An 18,297-nucleotide genomic window follows, 5' to 3' on the forward strand; every position below is an offset into this window, starting at 1 on the left:
AATGCTCAGTTTGACAAGAATCAGAGTTTTTCTTTGAATTTCTATGAAAATTAACTTATTTTTCTTGCAGTAGGGATACAGTAATTTTTTAGAGATGAGACAACGTCTGCTGTGCACATGCACTGTCTCATATTACTCTGGATGCCACATTTCCACTTACATTATATTATCAGAACACTTTATTGACTAACTTAACAGTAATAATCAGAAAGGTTTTTATGTGGCAAGAGTATTATGATTTGATAACAAATTGTCTTTTGTTTTATTTTCCTTCTATATCTAACAAGACTAAATTATATCTAAGAGCAATTCGTAATAGCTGCAAGTGTAATCCATTAGCTACAGCAGGAAGCCTCATAATCAAATGAGGGAAAGAGGTGATAGAGCCTCTGCCTGCCTTTGGAAATGAGAATCTGCATGTGTATACTTACATACACATGGAGCCAAACTCCGTAGAAAAGGTTTAAATTAGTATAATCATCTCTGGATTTAAACTTGCTGGTCACACTCACTGTAACACCTCATCAGGCTACCAGAAGTTAGCCTGGTAGAGAAGCGCCTCTTCACCTGCAGCACAAACTCACTCCCGCACAGAAGCACAGGGTGACATTGAGGAAGAGGCAGACACTAAGGGTTACACATGGGTGAACTCCAGGACACTTTTCACACCTTTCTGAACATGGGAGTTAGGGAGATTTCAGCTGGGAGCCCATCCTGAAAGGGACACCCTGACGTGTATCTTTAGTGAGCTCCTCACAGAAAAATGTGAGCTGGTGAGAGGCAAAGAGCAGAGAGCCTAAATCATCCAGGTTGTCAAAGATTGTAAGTGATACCTGCAGTTTTACCAGAAGCTTTCAGAGCAGTGTGCAGGCAAGAGCCAGGCATGTGAACCCATTAGTCTGCAGTGCTCACAAAACTGGCAACTCATCTGCTGCAGGAACATCACAGGGATCTGAAGGCAAATCACCCTCAGCTCTGCCAAGGGTTGTCCTGCTGTCTGTCAGAGGCCAGCAACTGGAGGCAGTTCCGGTGAAATCTCTTGCTTAGTGAGGATGTAAAAGATATTCTAAGCACTGCCAAAAGTGAGAGCCTCCCAGAGAGAGCAGCAGCTGAAGGAACCAAACCTTGGAGTCACTGGTGATAGAAGTGACTGCATTCTGCTACATTTACCTCTACCTAGGTAAGTCTTGGCTTTCAGATAAAGCATAAAACATAAACCAATTAGTTATTTGTTTGGTTGGGTTTTTTAATCCAGATTACTGTTTTGGGCAGAGAAAATCACCATTAACTCACAACTCCCTGCAGTTTGTGTGGGAAATAAGTTTTGTGCCTGTTCTGCTGCCTTGGAGCCAAGAGCTTCTTGCCTCAGAGTTGGACTGTGTGATAAGCAGTGCCTCAAACACACAGCTAAGGTCTTCTGGTTTGCAGCCTATAAGCTTTCATACAAGCTGCACAGTAAAGACTACAGTAGGTTCGTTTCCTTTAGGGAAATATTTTTTCACCTGATAAACTGTAAAGGTAGCCTCTGACTGCAGGGTAAATAAGCTATGCAAGGCAAGTGTTGCTAAAACTGCTGGACTTTCTTTTTTAAGAACTACTATAAATATTAAAACACTTTAAAAAGATTTCTAACTGCATCAAACAACTCTGCAGTTCAGATTTACTTTCACAGCCTAATTTTGCCCAAAGGTAATTATACAAGACATGTATGTTCCCAGGAAGTCGCTTTGTTATGCTTTCTGTTTTATTTAAACAATAATTATCATGCAAAATTGACCTCTAATCTGGACTTTCCACAAAACACTTTAGTTTCTTTGACAATGAGCAGAAAACGGACAAGAATGAGGGAATAATTAGTATTCAAACAGCTGCATATGCTGATAATGAAAAAATTGACTCTGTCAATGAGCCTACAGCCCACCACTTGTGTAAAAACAGAGGAAAGCAAATGAAGTTAGCAGGCCTCCCACTGAAAGATGCTAGCTACAAATAGGCTGTCTGCAAGGAGCATTTTTTCAAGAGAACTACAGCTTTCACAGTGAAATACAAACTGGTACTATGGTTTGCTGCAAATATAATGATTTAGCAGAAGGCACGGATCATGTAATGAAATGATGGAAAGAGGCAATGTACCACACTGCACTGAAAAGGATCAAATTAGCATGATCATTACCAGTGAAAATGAAGACAGCATTCCTGCATTTCTCTACCTTTTCTGTCAGTATACATCTGGTAGTAATGGAGGATAATTAAGCTTTTTAAATTATTTTAAAATATTTTATTTAAAACAAGCATTGATTAAGTTATGCTGAACTGTGTACATCACCAATTTGGAATTATGATTGACTGACAAGAGGATACCTAGCCCTTGGCTCAGAAGAAGAGAGAATTTCTTGGTCATCACATAAAACATGGGTGTAAAAAAAATATTGTAAAAAAAAGTAAATTACCCACAGTATTGTAGATGAAATCTTGCCCATCTCGAAGCTACTTTGACAGTGTTAGAGAGTTGCAGGGTCAATAAAACATTGATTTTATATCTTTTCTTTTACCAGGCTTGGCAGAGAAGAACTGCCCTTCCACTGGAATGGTTTTATGGATTACAATTAAGGAAACCTTCAAAATACAACAGCTGATCATGGAAGAAGCCATGGAGAGAGGGGTGAGTATAAACTATCCACTCAAGAGAAAAAAATATTCTGCAAGTAGTTTTGCCTGTGTTGTGAATTTTTGATGGTTTGAATATGCTGTGAGTCGTGATGTTTTCTTTCAGAAGACAAATTTCAAGGATTGTGAAGAGGAAATCACAGGGCTACTATGGTGATTTGGATCTGATCTATTATTTGCACACTGTTTCCTCTGAGAATGTAATATAATACAATTCTGTTAAATGAGATGGACAGAGAAAATGTCCACAAAGAGAAATGTTTGTCTCCCTAGAATGTATAAATGCCTAGGATGGATGAACCTCTGTACCAATCTCAAGACTGGTACCAGCTGCAAGATTAGCAAGACTAGGGTTTGAACTTTTAGGAGTTTTACAGTTTCTATACCAAAAAATGTAAAACACTAGAAGAAGCATGAATATAATATTATAAGAACACCATCAGCCAGGAAGATCTGAGTGACCATACTCTTGTATTCAAAAATGCTGTCTCCAACTCAGCATTTCCACCAGTTTCTTTGAGCCCCAGTGAAACCTGGCCTGCACCTTAGGTATAAGTACGAAAAATGTATTTACACAGACTATAGAGAATTTTGCATGATGTGAGCTTCTTGCTTCTTGTAATCCCAAAAATAATTTACTGAATTCTTTTTCTTTAAGACTACTTGTGTACAGTATGCAATTTACAAACATTGTGCCAAAAAAACCCAAAAGGAAACTAAAAAAACCAACCTCTTAGAGTGGAGAAAAACCCAGTTGTTCTAAAGTCTAAGAAATACCCTGGCAATGGTCTTAGTTTTCTTTCCATCTTCAATTTTTGTTCTAATATCAATTATACTCATTATCAAGCCATTGACTTACTTTTTTTCCAGACCAAAACCAGACACATGTTCCCAATCCTACAGTCACTGTGGAACACTTTTCAATTAGCAGAAAGGACTTTGGAGGAGTTTTCTAGGTCTGCAGTACATCCTCCTTCACTAGAGTATTGGCAAGAGACATTCATACAATAACAAAAGTGGTGCCTAACTGTTTCTCCATTGCTGAACAGGAATGGTACTTCCATAGAGTAGAAAAACCCTCAGTTGTTTCTGTAAATAGTTGTATGGGCTATTTGTCAGAATCCAGCCCCAAACAGTTGCAGTTACTTATCTGAAGCTCTATGAGGCTCATATTAAGCTTCTGACACAAGGAGGCATAATCTCCACAGATGGTGAAGAAGGAATAGCCCTTATACCTAACCTTGTTGGAAAAAAATAGGAGTGTTGTGAGAGAAAGCAAAACTTATGACTGAGATACTTGATTTTCATCCTGCTGAATCCTGTCAAATCTTCATCACACTTGTTTGCCTTCACATGCAAATAGTTTGTTTTTAACAACTGATGAGTGCCCAAGCATATAAACTGATACTTAGCAGTAGTTGTACTGCAACATTGTCAAACATTTACACCCGATCTGCAATAATCTGGCAACTGAAATGTAACTAACAACTTTGGTTCTATGTCCCCACTGGAGTTGGCTTGCACATCTATCACAAATGCATTAATTTAATCTAAATTTGCTCTCTGGATTTAACTCATTTAAATGAAGAAATCATACTCTTTCTCAGCTCCTGTTAGCCATAATCTCTTCTGCCTATCAACCTAGAGGGTCTTGTGATAAATGTTTTGTTAGTTATTGATAGTCTGTAATCACGTTGGACTTTGTAATGACATTATAGCCAATTCTGTTCACTTTGAGCCTGGATCAGTGTAATTCTAGGAGAAAGGAAAGAGATTCCAGATAATGGTGAACTAGCTAATAAAAACTCTCTTAAAGGCCTAAAGCTGGTAAGTGATCCTGAATGTCAGCAATTACTTGAAGTCACAAAGACCTAAGAAGTGGTGTCCTGAAAAAAAATCATAAACAGTATTGCTTCTGCTTGTTGGAGACCAATATAGTATTGGAATGCTGGATAATACACAATGTAGGTATTTTCACAACCTGCCTACCACATAGATAAAAATCTTCATTTTACAGTTGGGAGCTTAGTGAGCAAAATCCAGAGCAGATCATAATTATTATTCACTTCTGGGAGCAAGGCCTCTTTGCTGCACAAAGGGATCTGCAGCTGCATGCTGGGAACCCAAACAGCCTGACTGAGCAGATGACAGCTACAGGGAGCACATCCCCCAATTAGTAAAGGTGGTTTGCCTTGAAACCAGCAATGAAGAAGCTAACATTAGAGTCGTGATGTGCACAAAGGCTCCTTAGCTCAGGAGTGGTACCATTCTAGCAAGGCTTTCTATCTCTGAGGGCTAATCTAGAAGCTCTGCTTGATAGGACTGAAATCTCAAGACTGTTCAGGCAGCTGTTACAGCACACATGAACACAGGCCCTCCTTTCATCTGTCATAGGAATACTCTGAAAATACTTACTGGCCCTCTCCTTGTGGGGAAGGTGCAACAACAAAGTGGTTAGTAGTAGCTGAGTAAAGGCACTGGAGATCTCAGCAGTTCCAGCTGTAGTAGCAATGGACCCATCGACATTCACAGTCAGCTCAGGCAGACAACAGATTTGTCTACACTGACCAACATCAGCTTGAGTACCAAAAAAAGCAAGATAACTGCATACAATTAGCTTTCTCTCTACCAAATGGGCCCATCAGAAAGCCACATATCTTTAACCCCTGACTAATATATGGTTATTCTCATTGTTTTTAAGGAGTTAAATTCATTTTTACCATGGTGGTAAATTCATAATTTTTAGTGCCTCGAAACTTTGAGCTATACAGATTATTATTGGAAAGTTCTCTGAGTTGTCTTGGTGCAAAGCATTAGAGTGCAGGTGAGATGAGGACAGAACCAGTACTTCAGACTTGGTGTCTGAAGTACCAAGCTCTGTTGCTCAGAAAGTACTGAGCAAGATCACACATCTGCCCAAGACAAGGGAGCAAATGCAAAATGACAAATCAGTGCAGTTTTCCCAATAAACTTCAGTGTTTCCATATGTCTTTCTCCAGAGCTGAACCATCTGTCTCTCAGTCATATATGATTTGTGTATCTCACCAGACTGCTTTCACAGACACTGTTGTATTTGCTGATTAGAGATGTTGGAGACTGTCCTAGGCAAGTAGAAGTGCTGACCATTTCTCCCCTGCTCCCTCAGACTGATTACTGGGTTCATTTCAGAGCAGGGTCATCTCAGACACTGAAAAATTGCTGCATTACAGCATAAATTCTGAAGCCTAAGACATCAGCCTATATGCCATGCTAATCAAGTGACTTGAGAGAATAAAGGTTCAAAGTCAAGTGGACCAGCATGGAGGAGAGCAAGATGGAATGTTTGCCTGGGGCTTTTAACATGTGACATGACACTATTGCCTAAAGTTTCTTACTAACACAGTATTCCAGCTTGATATTAGCATTCAGTATGTTAGTTGCTGGTATTTGAATTAAGTCAACTCCAGCTTCTCTTCTTTTAGGATACTTTTTTTATCTGCTTTTTCCTGTATTTTCAAGATCAGGATTTTAGGACATTATCAGGAACTAAAAGATAAGTTGTATGAAGAGATCAAAACAAAACCCAGTTCGCGTGAACTGGAACTTTTAGAAACCTGCATTTATTGATGCATGGAAACTGTGGCTCTAATTTTACTTGGACATTGAAAAAAGGGTAACAATCTTACCTTCAGTAACTATCAAGAATTGCACAATAAGTCCAAATAAAAATACTTTGTACAGCACATGAAAACAATAGAACATCCAGCAATGATGTCCTGAAAGTATCCCTGTAACCTACTCATGAATATACTACTCTCATGTTAGAGGTGTATAAACTGTAGCTCAGGGCGAAAAGTTCAAGCAATTTACTTAAGGACCTTACTGAGAGCCCAGGAGTTCAGAGCATCGAGCCCCTTGGACAAGTAAATTAAGACTATTGTTGGCTCTCTGAATGACAAAAGAGCACAGTTATTTTGTTTCCTTTTTAATAAGTGCATTTATGTTCATCAACAAGCAGCCCAAGAACCCCAAGAAGAAACACAGGCTGCTCAGCAGTATCACTACCATGTCAGCCAAAAGGTTTGTAACCACTTAAGTGGCTGCATAAACCCAGTGGCTTCATATCCCTTTTCTAGCACTCTGAGATCTTGAAATGAGAGAGTATACCCAAAATGATGAATTCTTATTCCCCATGTAAAATCTGAGAGCAGCCTGCATACCTCCACAAAGGACCTAAGCGAGTCTGATGCACTGGCCTTCCATTCCATAAAGAAGTGTCACCAAAGTTAAATCTCTTTCACAGCAAAGAAGAGGCTTGAAAAGAAAATGCTTAGTTTTGAAAATGTCTTCATAACCTATTTACAAATCAAACAAATAATAGGAAATCCCCACTTAGATGAAATGAGTTTGTTTTATCTTTATGAGAATGAATGATATTTGAGTGAATAACCATTAATTTTTATATTTTAAAAGTCTCCATGGACTTTAAAATCAATAGATTTTACAGCTAATTCATTTTACCACCAATTTATATTTTCCAAATAAAATAAGAATACCATTTATTTGTAATACATCTTGATTTCTTATCTTTTTTTTTTAAATATCAGGTATAATATCAAACAATTCTCTCACTTTTTATGCTTAAATACTGTTTGATTCTATGAGCCATGTTGTACACAAGTTACTCTATAGACTCTGATATTTTACAGTGGTTTCATAAATTAGACTTCTAAAGTGATTAAGCTGTTCTCTGGACTCCAGAAATAAACTCCTCAAGCAAAATGACATGTTTTTTATCAAACAATAAACAAGAACAGTGGAAGCACTTTATTTTTCCAGAGCTGCAAATACTTTCAGCAACTACTTGTCATCAATTCATAAACTATATATATATCATGCAGAGAGAAACCAATTATCCACAAATGAAGTGCAGTGAAGAGAAAGACACGTGCTCCTGTTGATGTTTCAATTATCTTGAATTACTTATGTCCTTGAAATGCACAGCTACATCTCCCACCAAGTACCTGATGTGGATTGCTTGAATATGTGTGCCCAACTGGACCCGTGAGGTGCCTGGCCACAGCTCACACCAGCTGGGTTTGTCTAAGATGACTCCTGGCTTGTAAGTGCATGAAGAATGGGGGAAAGAGCACCTCAGGGTGTATTGCCCCTGCCTCTGCATTGCTTCCCTCCAGAGCATCTCCATGGTAAGTGAGAACTGACACCATTCTCCTCTTCAAAGTGGAGGGACAACTCACTCAGCACAAGTGCTGAAGGTGATGAGTATTTGGCAGGAATGAAATTAAAAGAATAAAATTCTGTAGAATGCATGAGAAACACTAAATACACCCTGTTTGTTCTGCCAGTTGGAATTGTTGTGGTTACCCTTTACCAAAAATGCTCAATGTATTCACAACAGCCATTCCCACATTTGGAGCAGTAAGGGTTACTGGTGGAAGGCTGGGCAAATGGATACTCTGCTCTGTTCTTCCTGGTTTTTAAATACATTTCTTACATCTGTCTGTTCTGAAAAGTACATAGATAATTTCCCACAAACAAGAATTATCCTATTTAGCTCTGCAAAAATTAATATTTTGGCAGTTATTGCAATTTCATTTATTCTAGTAGATAATACCACTTTCTCTCTCCCAGGCAATCTGTCAGTATCTGTTAAGATTTCTCCTGGAATGTCTCATTAAAGCAGGCTTGGGAACAATGAATGTAGGCAATAAAATCAACCTCTGTTGCAGACAAAACTTTTATAATGCATAAATATCTCAGCCCTGTGAAAAGGAAGAATCAGTTTTAACGAGCTCTTAAAAACCATCAGAAGAAAAAAGAAGGTATGTATGGAAAAAAATAATATGTTCTGCATAGGGCAGACAGTGGCTGCTCTTTTAGGAGGTGAAATGCAGGGGAGATGGAAGAGATTTTTCCTACTACTGCTGCATACACTACCACGATGTGACAGGAGAAGCTAAACCAGAATATTTTTGGTTCCCTTTAGGATCTAGTCATGACTGAAATTGTCATACTTTTGGTCAACAAATACTTCAGTGTAATATGCAGAGAATGTACCGTAGCTGGAGGAAAAAAATAACCCAACCCACATCATTTGGTTGACTGCATGTAAGAGACATGGTGTTCACAGGAGGGTAGAGCAACATCACAGTACCTTGTCCCACCCCATCCCACCCATCTTTCATCCTAAAGACAACCAGTTCTAGTTCAGTACTGGAGCAGAAAATTAGTACTTATTTCACTGGCAGTCACTCAAATTATGCTTCTTTCTTGGCTTCTGATCATGAATAGCTGCAGCAGTTCCTGTGCCCTCTCCCTGTAAAAGTACCTCTGTTTACGCCTAGTGCAAAGATTCTTCTGCAAAGCCTGGAGCCCGACCCCATTGGTCCCATCTGTGACGCAGTACTTTTTGCACCTCATCTCACTTCACTCCTAGATAAATGATATCCCATATCTAGGGCTTTAAAATCTTGCCATCTAAAACTGCCATCTATTAGAGTGTAGGAGACAATCCTCCGTAAGACTAAATAACCTAAAATGGTTTTGAGATTAAAAGTATTACATAGAATCACAATAAGCCTATTATTGTGCCAAATCTCCTCCCTTCTAATATATGGTGGGAGTAAATTATTTTTTCAACAAAGGTAAAACTGAAATATGATTAATATCCAGACAATATACTGGTACCAATTAATTTTTTCTTTTGATATCTGGAAGTAACACCAACCCTATTCAAGGTCTTTCTGTGAGGAGGTGAGCTGTAAAATGACAATTTTAATGGAGAGTAGATAACAATTTTGGTCTTTTCTGCTATCAAAGAGAAAGTTACATAATTTCCCCCATAATAGAAAGGTCTCCTATCAAGAAATATCATCTCTTTTGAAAAATACTATGTGGAGGAAAGAGAGCCCTAATGAGACTTCTACTACATCTCTGCCATTACACAATAATCTTTAAAATTACTCACCTGTTGTATCTTGCTCTTTAATCTAGTCTTAAAAACAAAACTGAAGCAGATACTTAATATACTTCATTTTCTAAGCTGTTCCCACTGAAAAATTGTTCTGGAGAAACTTCTACTTGCTAATGGGGAGCTGCCACGGTTGCTAGGCCAGTTGTCATTAGGTATAGCTGGCACATGTAACCTAGCTCCTTCTGCAGGGAACTGCATCCAGTGACATAGACAAGATGTCTGTGAGTCTGACCAAGCACTGTGTCCTGCTCAGCGCAGCTGAAGTTGCTGTTGGGTTTATTTTCTGGGATTGAATGTTGTGCAACACATATGGCTGTATCCGAGCTGGTGAAGTTGCTTGTATTGTGTTAAGGGGTACAGAGCCCTGTATGGACAGTTTTAGCTGTGAATATCTGCATTGCAGCTCACTAAACAGGGAAATAGCTTCCAGTCCTTACAAACCAATGCCAGATGATTTATGAATCCCTTCAAATCTTTTATGGGGCAAATTTTGCTTTACTGTTTTGCTTGGGGTTCTTTCTCTCTATTCCAGGGGAGATAATTCTACCTGATCTTTAGGTTGACTTTTACACAAGGCTATAGGTTTAATTCTGAGGGGGGAGAAAAAGTCTTGTGGAACAACTAAAGAAAAACTCATCCACAAAGAGGGGATAGGAAGAAAGTGTATAGGAAGAGCAAAACATGCAGTGGGTCTGTGATCATTAATGATATCAGCTCTGATATCATTATCAGAGGCAAGATGTTCCCAGAGGCACAGACATCAGTATATGCCTGACCAGGTTACAAGAACTCTTTGCACCTCTCAGCTACACAAACAAACAAGGCAAGAAAAACATGAGCCCTGAAAAACAAGAGGAGCTTTCATCTTTTACTAGACCCAGTATTTCCAGATGCCACCAGTCTATTAGTAACTTACAGAGAAGAGGACAAAATTGGACGCAGTAGCCCCAGAGCCTATTCCACAACATCACCTGCAAGCAGAGTTTGGAAACACAGGAACAGGCACAGCTCCTCCAGTGCAGCTGGTCTATTACAGCTACTCTATCCAGATGCTTGCTTCTTTCTTCTTTCCAGATGAATACCTTGTGATCTTGAGGGTCCAGATACCTGCTTAACTAGAAATCAGATGCACACGTGCAAAATCTCTGAGCCACCAAAGGAACTGTGCACTCCCTGACTGCCCACCGAACTCCCAAGCTTTCCAGTCATGCAGGGAGCTGTGAGGCCAGGGGACTTCCCAATCATCCTCCCCAGTCCTGGGACACTACTCAAAAGATAGCTGCAGGATGAGAGATTTGAAAACCTTCAATAAAGAAAACGTTGACTGTCTGAGAGGGAAAAGAAAAGCACACGTTTACTATATTTGATCCTTTTCCATGTATCTCATCATCTGTGCATTTCAGATCCACAACCAGAACAACGGGGAATCAGCCTGTGTGTTTCAGAGTAGAGGTGGCATTTTCTGTAGGTAAAATCTGTAGACATCCCCCCCCCCAATTTTACAGACAAAAATCATTACTAAATACTTTCCAGTAGATGGCAGGGTTACATTGTGGCAAAGCTGAAAGTCTGAATTGAAAAGGCTCCTGCATAAAGGTTCAAGTACTGTTTAAGTATATTTAATTAGCAAGATGAACTATCTGAAAAGGCAAAATACACGTTGGATTAACTGATCAAATGTGACCCCAGAAATGTAGATTTTAAGACAGTGAAATCTTAAAGCTCAACATAGTATTAAAAATGAACTTTGTTAAAAATGAGCTTTATTGAGACAACAGTTTATACCACAGAACTGACACAACAGAAAACACAATATTTAATGTGAGAATCCACTGGAGTTGCCAGCTGTAGAATATAGTCATGGGAAAAGCAAAAAATCTCTTGCAAATATTACTGAAAATGACCCAAAAAAGTGGCTTTCAGGACCAAAATCAATTCAGCTGGACAATGTAGTGTTTGCCTTTTTCCAGGGACTGAGCAAAAATAACCACCCCTAAAAGAGAATTCTGTACCATTTCTGTCAATTTGAGAAATCATGACCTCAGCAGGTGGAGAACAGCTTCTCAGATTGGGATCCCCCACAGAAACAGCCAGGAGGAAAGCCCAGTGCACCCGGGGAACTCAGAAACAGTTTTTACTTGCCAGGAACCAAACTGCTCAGCCCAGTATGACTTAATAACAACAGGCTGCAAATGGATGAGGTTTCAGCTTAAAACTACAGTTCTCTGAATCTACTTTTCCAGCCAGAGCTGTAAGATGTGCCCCACTCTCTTTCAAACACTTACAGTGACTCAAGTCCCTTCCCTTGTAGGTGTCCCAAGGTTGTATGGGGTTGTGTTCTCCTTGAAGCATAGCTGGATTTCCATGCAGTAGATATAAATGTGATCACTCTGTTTGTGTCAACACTGTCTGAGATCATCGTGGACAACTGCTAATGTCAAACCTCTGTACACTGCAGGGAAACTGAAATGGCTGCAGGAAAAAATACCACTCTACATTTTATACAGTTTTCTTTAGCAGAAAATGTTCAGACTTCAGACATCCAATACCTCTACTTCTCATTTGATGCGTGTCAGGTTTGGTTTGACTCACTACAATTACTCATATACTTAATTTCACTGTTCTACTGTGGACTTCAAGCATTAGTTGAAATAGTATATTTATTCATAAAAAAGAGGTTACATGCTTTCTTTTATGAAAGCAAAATCTGTATCTAATAAGAAAATGCATGGGCTCACAACACACCAGGCTTCTGAAACTAAAAAGGTCCAGCCTGGCACACCTTCTGTGTAAGGACAAATTCTGCATTTATTGCACCGGCGCTGCTCAGCAATGCTGCTCAAGTGCAGACCATGCTGAAAAACAGAATTTTCACTCCTAGTGATAAGCAATAAGCACTATCTTCAAAGTCACATTTCCTATTATTTCCTGCAATAATATACTCAGCTTCCTCTGATAAGTGTACAGTGTCCCTAAAGAACATAGCTTCAGACCACATCACTGAAAACCATTTCGGGTTTTCTTTTTATTTTATAAAATACTTAATAGTTTGTTGTATTTTTGTTTTAATTTATGCCTGTTGTTGTTTTCACATATTAGTGCATGATTAAACTATATTCTTTAAAAGCTTCTCCCATCCTATAGCCACCCTATTGATGATTCACACCTATTGATTCACCTTGTTTATGAAAGCATTTGCTTCATAAAAAATACAAAACCAAAAAAGAATAAAACCAGTATCGACTGATGCTCTAAAATCCTACTGTATTTTTGCAGTTGGATAAAACACACAAAGCTTGACACATTTCTAAAATTCTGACTCTGGTGAGAGTGTAACATAAATGGTAATATTAACATAATCATCTTGATTTTTCTCCCCAAGAATAACATAACTTTAACTGCTCCAAGATCACATGTCCTGTCTCCCCCTTGCAGCCTCATGAATAATTTGGCTCATCTTTCTCACTGACATAAACACTGAATCTTGCTGAAGGTCATGCAACATTCCCAGTATCTTTTCATTCAGGTGCAGTTCAGCACCATATTCTGTGGCTCATACTATTTTACACTCACAACATGCAGTTGTAGATTGTTTCCATGGTGGTACAATGCCTGATAGTCAGTTCATGCAGCACACTGATATTTCAAAAGCTAATTAGTGGTGAAGATTTGTTTTTTATTGTCCTATCTCAGTTTATTCAGCTGGAGAGCTATGGGCCAGGTGAGGTCAGCAAAGGCAATTAGAGAAATGATCATTCTTTCATACAATAGAAAGTTGAAATAAGTAAGATTACTTGGTAAGAAAGGAAAAGAATTAAAGAGTCTGAGGCATTTTACATTATTAAGGTAACTCTTCTTAGGCCTTTGGGTCATCCCGTGTCCTCACTAATCCATTTGTCATCCAATATTTCTGTCTAAAGACAAAAACTCTCTTAGGTTTTGACAGAGAGCTGAAACTCTTCTATGTCTGGCTCAGCGACTTCATTTCCAGCCTTGAGCCTCATCTCATCAGTGTCCTCTGAAGCAATATTCTGTCTCCAGTTTTGTGTAGCTGGAAGGAAATATATAGGAAATCATGGGACAGGGAAGCAGTATGAGGTGCAGAAAAAGAAAGGAACCAAAACTCTTTTATCTGTAACAAGTGTTCTCAGTTAGCCTCAGCTTACACATGGAAAGTTTTGTGCTGGGATGTGGGATGGGGACACCTGCCCTTTTATTCCTTCATGTCCCAAAGAGCTTGGCAGCTTTTAAACAATGGTGCCAAACCCTTTGAACCCCGTTTTCTGCAACTTCATTGTGGAATTTTCCCTTACGATCACAAGAGGTATGGATTTCACCCTCTCCTCAGCTGCCAGTAATTTATGCAGACATATCTGCCCTTGCCTTAGCTCATCAACAGCTAGACTTTCTGCAGCACTGAAGAGCTGGAACAACATACTTTCAACACAACTACAAGTGCATGCAGAAACTGTCTACACACATGTAGGACATGGGAGAGACCTTTACAACAAAAGAATACACTGCAAAGCCAGGAGAACCTCAAAAAGGAAATGAAACCACAAAAGATATGCTGTTAATTTCAAGAAGAATCATATATGCAGTCAAATAAGATAATGTTATAGTGACAACATAATTAGTGGGTTTTTTTCATTTTTTTTCATTTATGGACTGTGCCTAGGACACAGTTCAGGAAGGAATTTCCCCCAGAAATGAGTGACAAAAATGGATCACTGCAGAGAAAGTCATCCCCAAACAAGCTGAGAATTTTTCCTCCTCTGGGAGGAGCAAAGAGAGGAGTCACAGTAAAGGTATAAAAACAAGTTACTTTTGTAGGCCCACGTCTAAAAAGATAAGGAGGAATAAAATTTAATTGGTCATTCCTGTTCACCTGAGGGAATAAAAAAGGAAGCACCAAGAAAACTGGAAAGTAAAAAATTTGGAAATGCAGAAGTGAAATAGTTAGCACAACATGATATTATGAGGTACAAATAAAAAACATCAAAAGTTCATGAGCTTCATGTCTAATGTTTTTTATATTATTTTGAGTTATTTCAAAAGGTAGGGAGGAGAAACAAGAACAAAACATAAGCCACAATGCTCTGGGACACAATTCAGAGTAAGATATTTCTGAAAGGACTGATAAAAAGCGAGGTGCCAAAAGAAGTGTTTCCTTGCTGCAAGAATGTATGCTGGCTAAAGTAAATTAATAAATAAAGTACTTTGAACTAGATCCCAATTGTCTGCTTCAAGGTAGGAACGCCCATCCCCATTTCCTCCCACAGCAGTCTAGCACCTCTGGTGCAGGCCAGGAGTTCCCAGATTTCTCCATCTCCACCAAGATCAGCTTCAAGCCTTTCAGGTGTCCACCTCTTTCCCAAAAACGGGATGCTACTCAACAAAGAAAGCAGTGCTGGTCTAGCCTGGAATTGCAGTCTTTCAGATGGGAATAATATGATTACAGTGACTAAAGTAACAACTCAGGTAACATATACAACTAAAACTAAAATACAGCTTGTATTTCAGAAAACAATTTAATTTAGTGTAGCATGCTAAAGATATGTATCCTAACAAAGAAAGTTAGTATTTTCTCATTAGTATTCAGGCAAGATCTAATTCTACTTGAGTCTAGAAATTTTAAAAAACAAAGAAAAGAGTAACATCACCATACTGAAACAAGATATTTCTTGTAATCAAAATTTCCTTTCTACTTTATGAGAAATATGGTGAGTTAATTTCTAAACAGAATATCCCCTCATATATCTATGTTGACTGGCATATTAATACAGCTGGTTTGCTCAATACTATTTAAAAACTTTTTTTTTCTTTTATTTCTCTGCTGTTACTTTACATTGTGTGGCACAAAAAGCTTGTCTCAGCCATTCCCATATCATGCTCCACCTAGCGGATGGAGGGACTGTAATTACACAAAATGTACAATTTAATCTTATCTTAGACTTCTAACAGCATGATTACAAGGCCTCATTGATTATGCTGTTCAGATAAGACTTAGCAATACCAAAATTCTGTTAGCTCTAAGATAAAAGAACATATCTTATTAAAAGATGCTATGGTTTTATAGGAGTAGAACCTGCTCATTGTAGTATGAAGTTTAGAATCTCAGGGTTTATCTACAGCAGGCATTATCAAAGAAAATAACAACATCGCTAATTCTGTCATTTACACCCTTTCATCTGTATATAACAATTTAATCTCAGATAAATGAGGGAGGTTTTTATAGCTTAACTAGAGCTAGACTGCACATCCAGAAGACCTGTGTTTTAGTCCCTGCTCAAATCAGTGTGCCAGTGCTCTGCATGCAGCTGGTGCAAGCACTATTGGAAAACAGGCTGGAGAAAGGCCTCAAAAAGTCCACACACTCACATAACAGACTGGGATTTCAGATGTTGCTCCAAGCTGGATAAAGCAGGAATTTGAAGTCAGCTCTTCTTCTCCTAGACACCTTAGCTGTTTTCTTCTATGCACCAAAGACATCAAGATTAACCACCAGGGTGCAGGCAGTTCAGAAAGTTTGCCAAACTTGCAGTGTTTAAGTACAAATTACATATACCATGGGGATACCTAATGCTGGAAGCAAGGTCCAGGATCAACCATTGCAAGCTCTAGGCAAGGCAGCCTGATCTGCTGGAAGGTAGTTTCTTGCCAGTCTTCAGGTGTTTATGGTCGCCTAGAGGCCGTGTGTCACGGGTGTTAGAACAGGCAATTTGCCCTTCCAGCTCAGCTGTCTTCCTCAGGCAACACGTTGATTGCAAGAGTGGGAGAAGGAGAAGGAAACACTGAAATGAAGGAAGTTGTGCAGGATAACCAGTGCTTTAATTGCTTACTTCCTACCTACTGCAGTCCACAAAGAAATGGCTACATCTCCCAGCTGAGTTACCCCTAGAACAGCTACAGTGAACGGGAGGACAAGCATGGGCCACACCAAACACAGGAGATAGTGATCTCCCAGAAAGGGACATAGAGGAAATAATATGGTGGCTGTCTCCAGCAACACAAGCTTATGTTCACCGAAAGCTGAGGAGACCAAAAGGGTAGGCCCTTTCAAAAGGAAAGATATGTGACTTTTCCAAATACAAAAATTCAACCTCATCTCACATACAGATCTGACAGGCACTCAAGAGAGTAGCAGAGGGCTATCTGGCTTAAAGGAGTTTGTAAGACTGGGGGACTCAGCTATCTAACTACTTCATCATTAACTGATAAACAAATGCCACTCGATTGTGTTCAAAACCAGTGCTTCCAAGATGGTTAGAAGGAAAAACCAGCACATAGTAAGTGGAGCCAAGCTAGCATAAATCACAAGTCAGTGGCAAATAAGAACCTATGACCTAAACAAGAAAATGTTTTGCTGGAAGAGTGGATGAGCAAGAAGCACACTCCTTGACCTATTCCCTCAGTTGGCTCTGCTCAACCTGGCTCTGCCCAAGTTTGACAACATCAGATGCATCTTCCCCACTCTCTTCCAATTTCTCCGAACTGGAAACATTGAACACAAGAAGCCCTGGCTGTCAGAAGCCTGGTCTCACCAGTGCCTGCACCACTCCCAAGGCACTGGATACATCTGTGTCCAACTGCTGTAGCCACCTCTGCACTTCTTACATGCAAGGTGGTGGGACCAGACACCCAGGCCCTCCTAACTAGCCCAGCTCCTTGGAGCGGGTCTGCCTCTATGCTATTCCTCCTCAGTTTTCCCTGGGCAGGCTGGAGACCTGCTTTGATGTGCATCACAGTGTGCCTCTCGTACACCTCCCTGTGATGACATGCAGTCCTAACCCATGTTTTCCTGGCTGTTTCAGCAAGTGCTCTCTCATCAGTTCTCCCATTAGCAGAAGACCTTCAGTTACTACTCCCTGGAAGCAATTAGAAGACGCTAGGAATACCAAGGTCCAAGCCTGGCTATAATAAAACTACAAACATCTGGAAACATAGACCTCCATGGTTTATCCCATTGGCCTTGCCACTCAGCTGAAGGTCACCCTACATCCTCCTTTTCTGACGCCACAAGGTCAGGGAGGAAGCACGGGAGGCTGGTGCAGGACAGCACCAGCACACACTGCATCCCTGCCAGACTCCTGCCTGTGGCTGTCCACATATATCCTAATCCCTATTTTGGCATCTGCACAGCCTGCACAGGTAGCACCAACCACAGTTTTGCTCAAGCTAAAAGGCAGCTTTACTCTCTGGTGACAGAGCACTTAGACACCTACAGAGTCATTGTCAGCTTCCCACGGGCTGGGACCTCCTCAGACTCAGCTTAAACTGGAGTTGGGTGCTGCAATCCCGTTAGGAATAAAGCCTTGCGGGGAATCCACGTGTTCCATTTCCCTGAAGCGCGGCATTTTGGTTCTCGAAATTACCTAGGCAGGCTGGGGTGTTACCCTTTCCTGCAGCACTTGCTCCCGCCAGCATCTCTGATAAAGGCTGCGATGACCGGAGTGCGCATCCCGCCGGACCGCAGGCTTTCCTCAGGTACAAGGGACTCGCACCCCCCGGCACCTCCCCGCCTTTCCCGCAGCGGCCCCGCACCGCCCGCTCGTTCCAAGCCCTGCCGCCGCTCCTCCCGCCGCCGCGCGGCCCCGGCCCCGCTCCAGCCCGGCGGCCCCGGACCCTGCCGCCCCCCGGCCCTGCCGCCCCCCGTG

At 40.3% G+C, this 18,297-nt stretch overlaps 1 protein-coding gene across 1 annotated transcript in view; it reads left to right on the plus strand.

The window, feature by feature from the left end:
• Positions 1 to 17,719: 17,719 nt before the first annotated feature.
• The window catches only part of MFAP3L (microfibril associated protein 3 like), a 21,748-nt gene continuing 21,170 nt past the window's right edge, over positions 17,720 to 18,297 (plus strand). The window contains exon 1 of the mRNA XM_027635487.1: positions 17,720 to 18,127. The gene's annotated coding sequence lies outside the window, so the exon portion shown is untranslated. The remainder of the gene's footprint in view (positions 18,128 to 18,297) is intronic.

The sequence above is a fragment of the Corapipo altera genome, unplaced genomic scaffold (genome assembly GCF_003945725.1).
Source record: "Corapipo altera isolate COAL_440 unplaced genomic scaffold, ASM394572v1 22b, whole genome shotgun sequence".
NCBI lineage: Eukaryota > Metazoa > Chordata > Aves > Passeriformes > Pipridae > Corapipo > Corapipo altera.